This window comes from Amblyomma maculatum, chromosome 1, assembly GCF_055883805.1.
Source record: "Amblyomma maculatum isolate TAMU_Amacu chromosome 1, ASM5588380v1, whole genome shotgun sequence".
Lineage (NCBI taxonomy): Eukaryota > Metazoa > Arthropoda > Arachnida > Ixodida > Ixodidae > Amblyomma > Amblyomma maculatum.
This window is the reverse complement of record NC_139344.1, coordinates 164,484,913-164,503,274: the sequence shown is the minus strand read 5'-3', so window position 1 is coordinate 164,503,274 and position 18,362 is coordinate 164,484,913. Positions and strand designations below refer to the sequence as shown.

General features: G+C 44.9%; 1 pseudogene; it reads left to right on the top strand.

The window, feature by feature from the left end:
* LOC146204797 (nose resistant to fluoxetine protein 6-like) overlaps positions 1-18,362 on the top strand; it is a 90,142-nt pseudogene that overhangs the window by 50,697 nt on the left and 21,083 nt on the right.

Below are 18,362 nucleotides of genomic sequence, written 5' to 3'. Positions count from 1 at the left end.
GGTATCATCGCAAAGACCAGCTTAAATTCCGGATAAATTTAGTCTGACAGCACTACTTCAAGCAGTTAAACCCAACCAAAAATGCTGTGGCCTGCATCTGCCGAGCTCCGACAAGAAAAATAAAAAATCCGTCGGAGCAGAGTAGATTTGAAGCCACAAATTTCTCGTGGGAAGCGAGAGAGGAAAGTCTTATAGCAATCGCGGCAGTCGACCACTCCGCCTGTAGACACACTATCGTGCTGTGCATTACACGTCGTCTCTCCATCACTTCCTTTTTCAATTTTTTTTTTATTTTATTAATTTTATTTGTCTGGTGCCAAAAAACTTTAGAACGCTTTCTTGCAGCTCCATTGCCTGATTTTGTTGGCTAAGCTCCACCGAAAGCAGTGTTGGTAAAAAAAAAATACATTTTAGAATTTTTTTTTTTTTTTATCTTCGCAACTGAATGCCAAATTGTGTATACCTTTACGAACACGCGATCAGTGTGAGTTTTCAAGCGAGACTTGATCACGCTACCAAGTATTCGTAGCACAGCCTATCCCATAGGTGAATCCGAGGCCGCCCTGCGTGTTCTTTGTGTTCAGAAAAGTGGCTTCGAGGAGCGCTGCGTAGAGATGAGGATGCATCGCCGCCTCTCAATGATGGCTCCCACATCTTCGCACACGGGCGCAGCGCAGCGTCTTACTGACCTAGAATAGACCTCTTTTCTACTATTTCGGGAAAGAAGGAATCTCGGCGGCTTTAGGTAAAATTGCAGGCGGGCTCGATACGCTGGCGCCTCAAAAATGGACAAGTTTCCGCACGCAGTCTTTGTCAAGCATACAGTACAGGCGGTGCTGCCTCCATTCGCCTGCAATGCGAGGCTATCCGAAAGGAGTGGCGCTATCATACCCGCGCAAAGGGTTGGAGGAGAAGAGTGCGGACAAAAGCGTGATCGCGTGAAGGAAGGCAGCAAATAATAAGATAGGTAAGGAGGAGGCGAAGGAGCGAGGCCGCTTTGTCAGAAAGATCTTGTTTAGAGCTCTGGTTTCACGCGGTCAAGGAAACGCGCCTATCATGAGATCGGCGGCTGGCGTCTAAATAAAGAAGTGCCCGGCATTTTTTTTCCGGTCGATACAAGCGTGCATGCACACAACCTTTAAATGAAAGCGCCCCTTTTTTCGTCATCTGCTAATAAGGAAATGCATCGAAAGTCTATATCTGTGTTCAATTCAGAGATAATGCATACACTGCAGCCACGCTAAGGATAGTGTTGGCAGGCTCTCGTGACACGCACGCACACGAAAACCATTCTAACAGGTTCTACTACGGTCCAGTGAAGCGAGCTGACGCTGATGCTGGCTGGTACTTCGCTTGCTTTTTAAAGCGATATCTTGAAGGTTTGAGCGGAAAACACGGCGTTGTCCCGTCGGCATCCGGAGTCGTGTCGCGAAAGTTTTTATTTGTCGACAGGGTCATGGCGTCACAGCTGCATGACCTCTCGTGGGAATTTCAAACATACCTACAACGTTTACCGGAAACGTGACGTCACAAGTTCAATAAAAGTGACCGAAACTTCACATGTAATGCGAATTATATAAAGTCACCGCATTCGTCAAATGATTTAACTTTATAAATAATTTTCCTTCGCTTAAAGGAAGTGGTTAAGAATTTCAAATCGCAGGCGGGATACGAACCCACGACCCTTTGGTTGCGAGCCAGACACGCTACAGACTAAGTGACGCAAGGCAAGCTTGTGCATCTTGGGAACAAACAGGGTTGATATGTATGCCGCATGTGGCTTCCCACGTGGAGTAGTACCTTAAGACTGCGTGCTTCTACGGGCATGTGGCAATAACGAGAGAAGACTGCAGGCCGCTTATTTGGCGAGGCCGTTACTTCCCGTCTTAGCGGACGTGATGGACATGCATCTGCGCGGCCGCGGTTCGTTTGAAATTTTTTATTATCTCTTTCTGTAGTAGCTGCGTGCAGTTTGAGTGATGTCTGAAACCTTAGGATAAACTGCCGTTTAGATACCTATAGACGTAGCCCTATTAACGGCATGCTTTAAATGTCAAATGCAAGGTTAAGCCAACTGTCGGCCATGATTCTCCAACGTCCATGCGCTTTGTGAAGGCGCACTATTCATCTCAGATAGAATGCGAAGAAGGTGACCTAACGACTGGAACGGGCTATTTACAGTGTTCCAAAAGTGTTGCAAGGTCTCTTAGGTGTGCGCACAGGTATTTTTGCATGAACGTGCAGCCTTTGACAGAAGCCTGTAGGCCGAAATGAGCGTGCATATATAGTGCGCTGGCACCAGCGTTGACCTCGGAGGCACTGCCAAGCTGCGGCGCTCTTTCAACGACGATTTTCGCGACAAAATCACAAATGATTTGGATTGTTTGAAATTTAACATCCACAGTGTGCATGAAGGAGGCCGTATGGGGGACGTTGCACAGCACTCCGGTCGCATTTCCTTTTTCGCCTCCACCGAAGCGCCGCCAATGCGGCCGCGATCGAGCAGGGTCCTCCGACTCAGTAGCCGAGCTCCTTGACCACTGAGCCACCGCGGCGAGTGAAACCACAAATTCAGAAAAACATGAGATGAACACTTTCGAAGCCCGGAAAGCGCAAAGTAAATTATTGTACGAAGAACTGTGCAGAAGGACGAAAACCGATGGGCAGCTAAGCTATTCGGCTGTTTCCTGGAAAGACCACTGTGGAGGATGAGAAGTAGAAAACTAACCAGTAAGTAAGTACACAAGATATCAGAGAAGAATGATGAATAGCGTTAAAACGAGGGTCTTATATGCAGAGGGTAAGATTTGAGCAAACTCAGTGGTAAACAAGCCAACTATGGATGTCCATAAAATAGGAAAAAGCAAAACCAGAAGGAAACAACCTATGATATGATAAGCGTACAATCTCCATCACCGGGACGTCGAATATCATCACGGTGACCAGGTCTGGGTATGGAACCACCTCCGGCAGAGAGGTCACTTCGAAAAACTCTTGCGTCGCTTTTTTTTTTTTTTTTTTTGGTCCCTATAATGTCCTCCGCCGGGTTAGTGCCGTGATTTACGAAGCCCTTCCTGAATGGACTGTCAGCTCTTCGCGTCGTGCTTCTCAGTCTGACATTGTGCATTTCAGCAGACTGAAAGCTTGTCACTCCCGCTAAGTGCAGTGTTTGTGCGTGCCGCTCTTTTGATATAGCTTCCTATTCTTCGAGGGGAGATCTGGGTGCTTTGGAACGCTCAGATACAAGAAGATACTCGGGAGGATGGTCCATGCATTGCAGCATGTAGTAAACTCCAAAAGACAATCGAGCACACTTTGTCGCGTACTGTATAGGATTCATTTTTATTCCGACGTCGATTCCAACCAAATCAGAATCTCTGAGGCGCTAGAGCTCAGGAATAACAAAAGTAACGCGAGTGTGTCCAGGGAGCAGGTTATTAAAAGCCCTAGCAGATGTTTACCGTGCCTAAATCTAGTATAACGTGAGAAAGCACTGATTTGGCGCAGGTTATATTGGTAGATGGTAGACGTAACTGATGCCGCTGCCTTACTGCCATCATCTGCCAGAGGCACAGTCGCGAGGAGGAGCGTGAGGCACATTGCCCAAGTTGCCAGGAGCGACATAAATATATAGCCCCGCTTTAACCCCGCCGTACGAACGTGTCTGCGCGGCCTACAGGGGCAGCGCATGTCTAACTCCGGATCCAAGGGTCCTGGGAGGTATACGCTGGATTCTGATCTCACTTTCCCATCTGTATAGAGAAGCCAGATATGTCAGTGCCTGCCAGTTCGACGATGCAGAGAAGGGTGAGCCGGTCAGACCTTGTGAAAAAGTGTTCTTGCGATAAAAAAAAAAAAAAAAAAAAAAAAAGAAATGGAAAATTGGTGGCATAAAAAAGATTTGGGATGTCCCTATCGAAACACGGTTTTGTGGAATAAGAGTTAGTATATCCTAAATGTAATTGTAACTCTAATTCGAAAGAATGGTTAATACTATGGTAATTATTGTTGAAGCTGAGAAAGGGTAAGAAAATAAATAAATTCTGAGCCTGACACCCGCGACCACCCCGTTTCAAAGGAGACCAGGCACGCAGCTGGGAATTTTTCCTGGAAGTTACGTAACGTAGCTTCCTGCGCTGAGCGCATACACAGGGATGTGGGTATCATACAAATGATACCATTGTATCGTTTGTGCGACACAATGGTATCGCACAAATGATGCAATGGTAACTAAAACGACAAGAAAAGAAAAGCTTGTCAAAGCATCCTGTCTAAGCGAAAAAACGAGACCAAAGGACACATCTGTCGCTTTAGTGATCAAAACTGGAGCACTGAAGTGGCTGCCATGCCTCTCAAGCGTTTGAAAGAGAAAAAAATTGCCGCGAACAGTTCTGTTCCTGCGCAGGCTGCTTGAAATAAGCACAACGTAGTTTAGTGTTCTGTGCACAAAAAGGTCCATCTGCTCCTTTACCGTATTGCAGGTGAACAACTGAGATGAATACGGGGATATTTTTATTCTGGACAAGCGTTTCTTCTTACCCTGTCTGTGGTCCCTTGTCTTAAAGTTAGCGTGTTCCTTCGAGAATATGCGAACTTAACAACCCCCCCTTCCCCCTCCCTTAAAGCACTGGTACACCGACCCTCCTGGCCTGATAGATCGGTCATCCCATGCTTTCTTCCGAGCCCCAGCGTTAGTGCTAAACTGCAATAAACGATCCTGTATTTATACGCAGGCCGAAAATCAGCATCAAGACACACCATGTTTTTCCTGAACTGCGCAATTCTTACCGTAGTGTGACTCAGTTTTGTAGCTCCACCCTAATATTTGGCACCACGCACCTCAATCGTCCTTTTCGAAACAACGCAACCCCCGGAACCGAGTGAAACAATCCCTACCCGTGAAGAAATTATATATTATTCCCCCTCGTCTTGAAGAGACGTGAAGCGGCACAAAAATAAAACTCTTGCGTGGCTCCAGGAGAGCTTCTGACAGATCTAAGCTTACTTCTGCGTCATGTCATGAGTCAAGCATATACCGGGCATATCTTTAATCGCGTACCTTAAAATAGGTCGCGTACGGACTTGGATCGTCATACACGTCATATATCATCCGTACAGGCAAAGAGAACGCTTAGCATGCACGCTTCGCAGAATATATATCCTACTCAAGGGGCCGACAAAGTCACTCTATCTGCTTTTTCCCTCGTGTATTTCTTAAGTGCCGGAAAAGTAAACAGGGAACCGCGAATATGCCGACGACAGTAAACGGAGATGCTCTGTGTGCGTTTTCGGTTTCGCACAACTCCAACCGCGGACCACGAAATAATAAAGCCAGTCGTGAACCGGACAGAACGTCGAGCTCACACTCGTCCCTTCTGACGGCTTCTTCATAGGAGGCCATCAAAAAGCCTGCCAGAATCGCTCACGGGCTGAAGCAATATAGCTACTATTGTTGACAGCTCGTCTGAAGATGCGAGATTCTCCTCGAAGTGCTCACGGGCGGAAAGAAAGAACCCGAATGCGTCCGAGGCGAAGACGAACTGCAAGCGCCCCACTGCTTGGGTCACGGCACTGAGCTTTTCCTCGAGCCGTTCGTGATCGCCAAGCGGCCTAGTTGGAGCAGCGCTCCGGCCATGTGCCTCGTGCGAGAGAACACTGGTGCTCGTTGTTCACATGCACGCCCCATTAATTACAAGCTGTCAGGTATAGCTAAATGTGGCGACAGGTATCCTCAGCTACCTCGTTCGGGCCTACAATAGAAGGCACGCTTAGAACCTACAAACGCAGGACAGCGCGCAGCGATGTGTCAGGTCGTAGGGTGTATGGCAGCTTGAATAAGAGATAACATAAATACTATTTGAAGACTCGGAACAAGAAGCAAACTTAGAACTTGAAACATGCGCAAAAAAACATTATCACGCACTTGCGGTGACGGGAAAGGACAGCTACACGGGTATAATTGATATGACTATCAAAATTCACTATCACTTAAAATTAAATCAAATTGATGAGCACACAAAATCGCTAGCAACTAAAGCGACTATGGCTTGCCGAGGTTTAACGCTACTTCTGCACTTTACTGACCTACAAGAGGCTAACTAAGTGCATAATCGCGCTAGCCTACTTAAATAATATACATTCGCAACATGGTGGCTGACAGGAAGACGCGTCTGGCCTGATGTTGTTACTACCGAACAAGTCATCACATACCGTTACGCAGGCAAGAAGCAAGAGGCAGATTTTGCTACTGTGGTCGTCCGCAGGGTGCGCCACCACCCACTCGGGCTGCTACCATTGTATTCTTTTTTTCCCGATCGCCAGCCGACCGTGGCACGGGCTCTCCAGTCAGGTCGCGGCCTTTTCACAGCCTCATTGCGACTGGTCCGTGTGGGAAGTGACCGTCCTGGCCACTGCACAGAATAATAGTTGAGCTGAGACGAAATAAGGAAACAATAAGGAGAAGCGGGTTTCTAAACCACTCTGCTGGAGCAATAGATTCGCCCTAGTCAGTGCCTCGACAGCAGGAATTATTTTTAAAAAGTAGAGATAACGCCAGTCATCAAAACTACAATACTACTGGCTGGTGACCTATTTCTGTGTTAATAGCACTGACTTTTTGAAACAGAATTGAGTGTTCTGAGCCACTCGTTTTCTGTGGCCGTTTTGTACAAGCCGCCGCCATACCATGTCGCGCCGCACCAGCGAGAACAAGGTGAAGTTGTTTATAAATGGCAATGTCTCTCCAAGATGTTCAGGCGGGGCATAGTGCGCCCTGCCTGATATGCTTGCCTGCTTGCCTCAGTACCTCCGTCGGGTGTGCCTTTTAATAAAGAAAATGAGTAATCGTGGCAGTTCGAATGGTCCTCTCCACTTTTGCACAGAACCGTATTTCCCTCCCATATCCAATAAACGGTTTTTAGCGACGCGGCATTGTTCATTTATAAAACAAATGAAGGTACAATGGCGGCATTTGCTAGGTTATAGTCTTTTTTTTATCATGTTATAAACTTCATAAAATATTTTGCACAGGATGTGACTAAAATCTCACATGAGGAGTTTTTGCACATACCGCTTCATTAGATCGCTGCTGGAGTGAAGGACAAGCAGAGGACAGGGTGTGACAAAATTTTCTTTAAATAGGTATATTTATTGGAAAAAAGATTTTAAATATAAAATAGTACGAATAAACAAAATGCACGGTCTCGGTATCTGACGATGGTTTTAAGTTTTGTTATCACAGTCAAATCTTTCGTACCTTGAGTGTAATCAATAACGAGAAAAAGCGCAATACAGATATGAAAGCCTAAGGTAGTGATGCTATTAATGTGTGGTTGACACTAGCGCCTATGCGATGTCCTGAGTTATGCATCGGCAGCCCTGAAGCCTTAACAGCCAACTTTCTGGTGTCCGCTTTGTGCAGTGGCTGACTCGAATGGCAAACCTCCGCCGGGCTTGCTGCAAGGAAGCGTAGCCGACCTGGGCAACTACGACGAGTGCCTGGACGTCGTGGTGCGCGACTTCTACGGCGACGTGGACTTCACGGGCCAGTACTGCAGTCTGTTCGTCAACCCAAGAGGCGTCCCTTTCGTGCGAAAAATGATAGCCAAGTTCCAGGAGCAAGGCCAGCTGACGGTGCGTCTGAAGACACCTCGTTTCTTCGTCGCTTTCAAGCGACCGCTAGGCTCGCGCTTTCGTAATTTGCTGCGATGACAAGAGAGACTGCTTACCAGAATAAGGCTACGTTGATAAGGCGCTGATAGGGGACCGTTAGTTAGTCGATAATCACTCTAGCGGAGCTTTTTCAATGACAGCTAAATGCTGCCATGACGTGTGCTATACTAGTCGGTGATAAGTTAATGCCAGAATTCGGGCCTCAGGCATATATCTCGGCGTTATATCACACTGCATTAATATAAACTACGTGCCTACTGGAGCAGCTAAGCACCTCGTAGGTTTTTAACCATTCGTTCTCAGCAGTATCAAGTCATTATTAGCCATCGCAGAGGAATCGGACAGTCACTAACCGAGTTCATGCAAACATGGTTTTGCAGATCCTTCATGTATTCTAAACTAAAGCAAGGAATGTTCAGACGGAGATACTACATTAGTCTTGTAACCGTAAGTCGAAAAATAAGATCTTGTTCTAAGCACCATAATGATTGATGTGTTTTCAAGCAGAGTTTCTGTCCCCATTTTTGGGAGGGGGCACATGTCGATCTTTTGTAAATTATGCATTTTTCTAACGAAACGCGTTCATTCCATAATGGAACTTTGATAGCGTTACTAATGGCATCTGCAAAACCCGGATCTTCTGTGTTTTGTGAGAAGGTCTCGAAAACACAGAAAATCTGGATGCCATAGTTCCCGATGCAGTGGTTTTAGTGGTTATAGGGCGTTGGACTGCTGACCGATACCTGCTACGGCGGCCGGTTTTCGATGGAGGTGAAAAGCAAGAAGCCGGTGTACTGTGCGATTTCATGAAACGCTAAGGAACCGCAGGTGATCTAAATTTACGGAGCCCATCACTACGGCGACCCTCATAGTCTAAATCACTTTGAGAGGTTGAACCGTACAAACAAACAAACAAAAAAAAAAAAAACCGAATGCTACAGATGTCTTCGGCAGCGCTTTCAAAGTTCCATTATGTAATGAACGCATGCCATTACAAAGTTCCTGACTAGGCACAGACTTGTGCCCATAGTGCGACAGTAAGTATCCTACTGAAACCTACCGCATATGCGAACGCGATATCAGATATACAAGAAAGAAGCCTATACGAACTTCACGAGTGCAGTGGAAGTCTTTGGCGGTCGACTCTGACCCCCTGCATTCAGCTTCAGCTGATGAGCGCTGTCAAGGAAGCCGCCAAAGACAGTGAATTCCCGGAATGAGCACCCGCCCTTGCTCCTTCACCCTGCCCACGTTTTGTGGTGCCCTCCCGAAAAAGCTTCCCTGTGCTTTATTATTATTATTATTTTTTTACATTTCGCTCCTAGTACAAGGCGCGTCCCCTCAGCATGCGCGACATTTTGTTAACTGCAGGGCGTCAACGACCCGATGAACTGGCTGAACCAGGACCTGTTCTTCGGCATCCAGCTGGGCATCTGCATCCCGTCTACGTGTTCGGGGGCAGAGCTGCGCCACATAGCGGGCACGCTGCTGCACCGATACGGATTCCACACGGTGGTGCGTGGATGCCAGATCAAGGACTCTCGGCCGCCCAATGGCTACCAGCGCGGCATTCTGTGAGCGAACTTTGCCATGCGCGCACTCGCTAGGCCCACGATTGCCGTGGCTGCTTTCCCTCAACGTTCTTCTTTTTTTGTTGTTGTTGTTTTTTTTTTAAAGAAAACAAGAATTGTTTTCATATTGCGAGAAAGGAGGGTCGCGATAGCTGCTAGATGCTATATGCCCGGCTTTCCTTTTAATATAAAAGCCGAAGCCAGTGTAATTTAGTCCTAGCCATGCGCATATATATATATATATATATATATATATATATATATATATTCTGACGAAGGCTGTTCCACAGCCGAAACGTCAATAAATTTGTTTCACACGTTGGTCTTCATTTTTCACTATATATATATATATAAGAAGCCAACAGTCGGCGAAGCCAAGGAAAGCATTGGGGATGGTACTTTGTCTTTTTTTTTTAATTTTTCTTGGATAATCACAGAAATATAATTAAACACCAAGTAGAAGAAAAAACAACGTGCCGATGGTGGGAACCGAACCCACGACCTCCGAATATCGCGTCCGGTGCTCTTTCAACTGAGCTACATCGGCCGCTGTCCCCCCTGCTACTTGCTTGGGTATTTATGTTGTCTGTATACGAACCTTGAGAGTGTTCACCATCGCCACCCTCAACCATAGCGGCGGACGTGGAACGTCCTGTGTTACCGCCAGCGTCACGTAGAACGTGATCAGGAACGAGGGCGAAAGCTGTGCTAGAACCCTCTTACGCTACCTATGGCTTCAAAACTGCCAGAACCCAGACCCCCGTATGCTACAAGGAGATAAATTAAAGGGAAATGAGGGTGCTCGTTATAATACATGAAGGAAAGAAGCCAACAGTCGGCAACATCCCGAATGCTTTCCTTGGCTTAGTTAGCCATTCGAAGCGTAAGAAAAAAGCCTGCTCTCTTTTTGTTTCGAAACACTTAAGCTTTAGAACTGCATATATACTGCAAACATAGGCTCCTTGCCTTACTGGCATTTTCCTCAGACTCATCCATCCAATAAATGAGCTTTTCGCGATAAAGTACGTAGATTGCCCTTGTGCTAAGATTGTGAAAGCTACGTGTGGCTCGACAAAAGCTACCTCACTGTGTCAAGTCAGCTGCGCCTCTAGAGCAAATGGGACTCGTTTCTACCATGTGGGCAGCCCATGCACGTATTTTACCCCAGCTGCCTCACCTGCTCACATTTGTATCGCGTCTGCCACTAAGCCACTATTTCACTTCTTCGTGTTTTCAACTCCCAAAGCGCACCTCATTTTGCACATATATGAAGCTGTCCCGAATTGTTAGAGCAGGTTGCACCCCTTTAAACACGCATTCATGCCGCGCATCCCGTGCCGGGTAACAGAAGCGTCGATGCAAATACCGCTCTCGTCATTATTTCAAATCGGAAAAGAAAATGGGATCGCAGGGACGGAGGGCTCTCGCGAGCGTCAACTACAGCCATCATGATAACAAAACTCCTGCATGCGCACAGCTTGTGACGTCAGTGCTTTGGGAACAGGAGAGGCACAGCAGGAGGCGTTCATCTTGAGGTCATGCGAGCATAGTCAGCTTTCGGAGTGATGCGCCTTTTACGCAACAGGCAACAGTTTGGTGTAGCGTGCTGAAATTCGAATTTTGAGCCCGTCACAGCGAAACATTCCATTCTGGTTCATTTAATTTGCTGAATAAAATATTACATATTTTTCAACAAAGACAAGAAGGCGCTAATTTCGCGGTGAGGAAACGGAACTTGTACTACAGTTTTCCTTTCTGTGACGTGGTTTAAACATTGACGCCTTGTTTGACTGTTAGGTATTTATAGGCTAAATTTTTAACCTTTAGAACACGAATTCGCAGAGGTGAATCTTGTCAGGGTAGCGGTTTTATAATAATAATAATAATAATAATAATAATAATAATAATAATAATAATAATAATAATAATAATAATAATAATAATAATAATAATAATAATAATAATAATAATAATAATAATAATAATAATAATAATAATAATAATAATAATCAATCAATCAATCGATCTTTATTTAATGTGCGCAGGAACAACCATGTGGTCTTTGTGCTGCAGCACAAAAAAAAATGAAAAAGCACAAACATGTTTACACACACAGAGAGAACACAAAAAAAAGAAATAAATAATACATGAAATGAAACTGAGACGAAAAGTATCACGGAAATTAAGCAAACAATGAGTATCATCACTTATATACACAGTGAGAGAATTTTTTAGCACACCAGGAAATAAAGAAAAAAAAAAAAAGAACGGTAGGTAGAAGAGAGAAAAAAAAAAAAAAACAGATGACTGACATTGATTATAGTAATATAGAAATATACATAAAATAAACAACCATTCCAGGCGCAACAAGTGCATGGTACTTAAAACACAGGCTAGAAATACAGAATAATACAATAAAGAAGTAAAATTGAACAAGGGACAGTAAGATTCGAATATAAAGTTTAAAGTTGAAATATAAGCAAGAAACGGATAAAAAGTAGTTCAAGATACAGACAGCATTGAACAGGAGAAAAAGCAAAAAGTGAAGTAAATACAATTTAAGGCTAGAAAGTGGGAGTTATATGTGATAAAGTACTATTTAGAATACAACGCTACGAACATCCAATGTAAATGAACAGAGCGAGTTTTGGAAGATGTCAAGGTGAGGACAAAAAGAGTTAAATAACCACTGCATCCTGTCCAGAGGGGAGTGGGAATGAAGAGGAGAAACCTGAAATGGTCTGAATTCCCTCATGCTCTTTCGCGGAACGCGCAGTAGGATGTACTCTAAGAGCTGAGAGCTGATAATAATAATAATAATAATAATAATAATAATAATAATAATAATAATAATAATAATAATAATAATAATAATAATAATAATAATAATAATAATAATAATAATAATGAAAGAGAACTGAAACAAAACAGCAAACATAGTGCCCGCCGCGGAGACTTATCTCTAACCGTAACCACCCACTTAATCTGCAGCGTAAGGAAACGAAAGAAACAGGGGAGGATATGGGGCGGCAAAATTGAAGATAGGTGGGATAGAGATAGTAGATGAGGATGGAGAGGAGCCCTCTAAACGGTGGAGGTGACATTCGAAAACGACCGTGTACTGATATTTTGGCGCATGTTAGAGAGGCCCGGGTGTTCGAAGGTTTTCGAGAGAGTCTCCACTGCAGTGAGCCTCAAAACATGTTTGCGTGCAATTGACCATCTCTCTTCTTCGGTGTTCAGCCGTTTATATACTTATACGCAGGTACAGGAAACCGCAGCCACGATTACGTAGAAATATACATAAGGTAAAACATTTGCGCTAAGGCGTAAAGCTCCGCTAAAGCGGCTTGAGGACGGTCCGTAGCGAAAAACTTCTACGGCACCTGTGTACCTGTCGCGAGTGCGAGCGCTGGATCAACGGCCCTTAAGTGCAACTATACACAGCTCGTTGCTTCTCGTGTGTAACGCCCCTAACTTGCTTCGTTGACGTAGCCGCACATTTAGCCTAACACCCGTCACGCTGTTACCTTCGTTGAAGGCACCGCATTACATAAGGCCCCGCTTCCGCTCTGTCAACACTCTTTTGTGTTTGCGTGCCTGTCTGCACTTTCGAAAGTGCGCCGGGGGCACACCTCGTTGAGTAAAAATAAACACACCCCATACCGCGCACTCGTACACGCCCAGAGGGCAATAAACACATCTACTCAACCGGAAACAGCGGCGGGAATGCTGCTCTCTGAGCGTGAAGTTACGGGAATTGTGCCGGTTGCGCCGCCGCCCTCTCTGCTCCTGTCTGTGTCGCTTGTGCCGCTTACTTTCCAACCTCAGCTGAAGTATTTTTTTTCCCTGCCATTAGACCATTTAGTGCACTGATAAAAGAATCCCCCAATTCTCAAAGCCTGCAGTTGGAGTGGTTTCGGTCATTATATGCCTGACACCGAAGGCACAGTGCTTACAATAACAGCCAGGCGCTCCTTCATAATGTGTGCAAAGGATTTCTACCCTGTGATATTTTTATGTTAAGCTTTTTTTAACAGTTTTCAATTATCTGACGCCATAGAAGCTGGAACCGTCATTTGTTGGAACCTTGCGAAGGTAAATTGGAGGCCTTACAGAGAGCGAAAAGATCTTGGCCCAGAAAACTTGCAATGGAAACGGACAACGGCACAGTCCGATTGCCAGCACTGGACTAAAACCATACCTTTTTTTTCATTACAAATCTACAGATGACATCCGGTAAATGGGATATTCAAGATGGCTTATCAGCGTGCGCAAAGGGCGTAAAAGCTCCTTATGTGTTCTGCGCTTCTACATTGTTAAAGTGTACACACCACTGCAACAGTACACTGTATAGCGTATCACAGTGACTCTATGCCGCATACTATAATGTACAGCTAGAAGCAATATAAAAGGGAACACGGGAGCGTGTGGCCTCCCCGCTTTTTAATGCTCTGTCCCCGACAGGATGTAAGGATCAGTGGTATAGAACGCCTTCAAACTAAGCTTGGTCGGCTGCTCTTTCCGAGCACTCCCCATGGTGCCACCCATTCTCGTCTTGTGTTGGTGGCAGGCTGGCAGCGCTTTGCAAGGCGCGGAGGTCACGCGCTCCCCTGTTCCCTTTCATATTGCTGCTAACTGTACTTTACAAGAAGGTGATGGATAGTTATTCGGTAATACGACAACACGTATACCATGTCCTGCGGGTTTCACAACTGTCGTCTATATATAAATACCATGCATATGTGCATATATATATATATATATATACTGTCGGCGTCTTCATATATATATATATATATATATATATATATATATATATATATATATATATATATATATATATATATATATATATTCAAACAGGATGTCACACAACTTTCCCGATTAACTATTTTATTCCAACAGTTTCGGACGGTGGACCGTCCTTCTTCAAGGTAGAAATGAGAATGGAGAATAAGTCCGCACATTACGCCACTGTTAGGAGAAGGAATTCTCGCTCTCCATCCTTTGGAGAAGCAAACATTACTGAATAGATAGAAAGGGCGAAAAGCTCCAGTTGATTATTGGCTGGTAATGCAACAAAGACGGAGAGAGAAGACAAAAAAAAAAAAAAAAAGGGAGGGGGGGGGAAGAGAGAGAAAAGGGCAAAAAGAGAAAGTGGAGAGCCGACGAATGTTACATACGCGCCGTGCTTCCACGAAGACGACACTAAAAGCAAGACAAGTCTCCCTCGAAGGAAGCCAGAAATTGAGCAAAGGTTCAGAATAACATAAAAATAATAATAATAATAATAATAATAATAATAATAATAATAATAATAATAATAATAATAATAATAATAATAATAATAATAATAATAAAAAATAAAATGTGAAAAACAGACAACGCGAGCATGCACACCAGGACGGCCCGCTCCCCAGCGGTGCAGGTGTTCAAGAAAACCGTTGGGATAAGAGTTATGTGTTCTAGACGGAGTTGTTCCACCCCGCGACACGCCAGCGATCGGAGCCAGGGCGGCGCGCCGCCGCGGCGACGAAAGAGCCGTCGGCCAGAAGCGCTCTCCCGAAACCCGAAACCCAATGTCGCAGCCGGGCATTCGCGTCAAGTGGTTCCCGCGAGCGTGTCCTAAGTGAAGACGTGTGTTGCGGGATAGAAAACCGACCAGAGGGGGGAGGCCAAGGAGCTAAATAACGAACAGTATAGTTTGCGTGAGAAGGAGGAAATTCTTAGGAGCGGGCAAATGGGGGGAGATAAAGGCCTCGTCTTTTAGTTATGTAGGCTTTTCAGAAAGGCAAAGTTGCCCAATGTTTCATTAATTCCATTGGTTAGAGTCTGAAATTTGTGTATGAAGTACGATTCTCTTTGTTCTCTTTGTCGATTTGTTTGGAAACCTGATTGAAGGAGAATGACCCGAATGTTTTCGAAAGTGTGGTTTGGAAGGGACAGGTGCTTAGAAAAAGGGAGATTTGGCTGTGTGTGGACGTGGGCCTTGTGGTTATTGAAACGAAACCTGAATGGTGTTTCGGTCTGGCCGACGTATTCCATGCCGCACACACCGCAGCTTAGCATGTATACCACATTGGCACTGTCGCAGTTCAAGGATTCTTTGATCTTAAAGGTGAAATCAGAGAAGTTGCCCTTTACAATATTTGTCGCCTGCACATGATTGCAAACTTTACAACGTGGTTTTCCGCACGGTTTACATCCGGGGTTAGGGTTAGTATTGGCGGTCGTTTTAGATTTAACTAACATGTCCTTTAGGTTTCTATACACTGCTCTCGGTGGCTGTTTGAAAATGGAAGACAAGTGACTGCTTTGCTGGATTATATTGAAATGTTTCGAGAGGATATTATTAACCCGTGGCATGTTTGAGGAATGTGTAAGAACGAGGTTTGTTGGCCTGTCGTTCTGCTGTGAGTTTTCAAAATTGATTATTTCATTTCTGTCTAAGCCTCGAGCTTTCCCAATAGCATCATCAACAATGAAGCGGGGGTATTCCTTTTGCAGGAGATTTGTTTTTAGTTGCTCCGCATGGCGGTCAAAGTCCTCTAGCTCAGAGCAAATCCGTCGGAATCTATGGGCCTGTGAGTAGGGTATGCTGGTTTTACAGTGGTGTGGGTGGCTGCTTTTGAAATAGGTACTGCTGGCGGTCGGTTGGTTTCCGGTACAGGGTAACGACCGCCAATGCTAACCCTAACCCTGGATGTAAGCCGTGCGGAAAATCGCGCTGTAAAGTTTGCAATCATGTGCAGGCGACAAATATTGTAAAGGGCAACTTCTCTGATTTCACCTTTAAGATCAAAGAATCCTTGAACTGCGACAGTGCCAATGTGGTATACATGCTAAGCTGCGGTGTGTGCGGCATGGAATACGTCGGCCAGACCGAAACACCATTCAGGTTTCGTTTCAATAACCACAAGGCCCACGTCCACACACTGCCAAATCTCCCTTTTTCTAAGCACCTGTGCCTTCCAAACCACACTTTCGAAAACATTCGGGTCATTCTCCTTCAATCAGGTTTCCAAACAAATCGACAAAGAGAACAAAGAGAATCGTACTTCATACACAAATTTCAGACTCTAACCCATGGAATTAATGAAACATTGGGCAACTCTGCCTTTCTGAAAAGCCTACATAACTAATAGACGAGGCCTTTATCTCCCCCCATTTGCCCGCTCCTAAGAATTTCCTCCTTCTCACGCAAACTATACTGTTCGTTATTTAGCTCCTTGGCCTCCCCCCTCTGGTCGGTTTTCTATCCCGCAACACACGTCTTCACTTAGGACACGCTCGCGGGAACCATTTGACGCGAATGCCCGGCTGCGACATTGGGTTTCGGGTTTCGGTAGAGCGCGTCTGGCCGACGGCTCTCGTCGCCGCGGCGGCGCGCCGCCCTGGCTCCGATCGCTGGCGTGTCGCGGGGTGGAACAACTCCGTCTAGAACACATAACTCTTATCCCAACGGTTTTCTTGAACACCTGCACCGCTGGGGAGCGGGCCGTCCTGGTGTGCATGCTCGCGTTGTCTGTTTTTCACATTTTATTTTTTTATTATTATTATTATTATTTTTATGTTATTCTGAACCTTTGCTCAATTTCTGGCTTCCTTCGAGGGAGACTTGTCTTGCTTTTAGTGTCGTCTTCGTGGAAGCACGGCGCGTATGTAACATTCGTCGGCTCTCCACTTTCTCTTTTTGCCCTTTTCTCTCTCCTCCCCCCCCCCCCTCCCTTTTTTTTTTTTTGTCTTCTCTCTCCGTCTTTGTTGCATTACCAGCCAATAATCAACTGGAGCTTTTCGCCCTTTCTATCTATTCAGTAATGTTTGCTTCTCCAAAGATGGAGAGCGAGAATTCCTTCTCCCTCTCCTAACAGTGGCGTAATGTGCGGACTTATTCTCCATTCTCAATTCTACCTTGAAGGACGGTCCACCGTCCGAAACTGTTGGAATAAAATAGATAATCGGGATAGTTGTGTGACATCCTGTTTGAATTTAACTCTGGCCCATAACAAGCAATCCATGTCTCTCTCTCTCTCTCTCTCTCTATATATATATATATATATATATATATATATATATATATATATATATATATATATATATATATATATATATATTCCGTAGGATGGCAGATCGGGCTAGTTGGTACAGGTTTGACATCTTTCAAAAGCTCTAAAACAACATGGACGGAGAAGAAACAGACAGAGACAAGCGCTCCGTGCTTCTCGAAAGAATGCAATGAACCTTGACTTTGTCGCTCATGTACGTTATTTTCTTGGCACATTGTGTAAACATGTCATCTTGTGTAGTGCGCGTGAAAATGAATTTATTTTGGTTTATTCTTGCCCTACCGTCTGCTCTGCTGACCGTCCTGGTTAGCTCAGTCGGTAGAGCGACTGCCCCGGAAAGGCGGAGGTGCCGGCCGGGTCCGATTCCCGGATCAGGGCGAATTTTTCTTTAACTACGAAGTTTCTGAGAAAGCTGTATAGCTTTCCTTTGTAGCCGTATGGCTGCGCTTGGGTGGATGCGATGAGTAATTACTCCCTTATTATTTTGGTTTACCGCAAATTTTGATGAAATATTTCTTGAACAATCAAGTTCGTTCTCAAAACGGGGATAGGACTGACGTGAAATGAGCACACATTTTTCGCAGAATCGATGGTACACAACTCATGAAAAGCAATGCTAGGTTGGAGACTCGCACATATCTCGGCGATGTAAATTTCAGGCACTCTTGATATTGGGTTAGCCTCGCAATATCACGATAAGATGGGATGATATCATGTAGCACATCACTACACTTCAAACCTCCACTTTATGTGAGCCAATAATCATGGGACAGTACCGGGTGAGATGACAGAACGATTGAATTGTTTTCATTTTTCCGTCATAATCTTATCAGCGTAGACTAGTAATTCGAAAGAGCTCCAACATGGTGCTGTTACTGGCAGTATTGACCAGCTGGCAATGCAGTTTCAAAGCAGGGCCCAGTATTTTCCATCGATTCTTAAAAAAGTGTGCGCGCATATTTATTTTTTAGTGTCGAGTTGAAGCTAAAACGCTTCCTATTTTTAATATCAGCATATTTTACTTCGGAATGTATTTTTTTTCTTTCGCGAC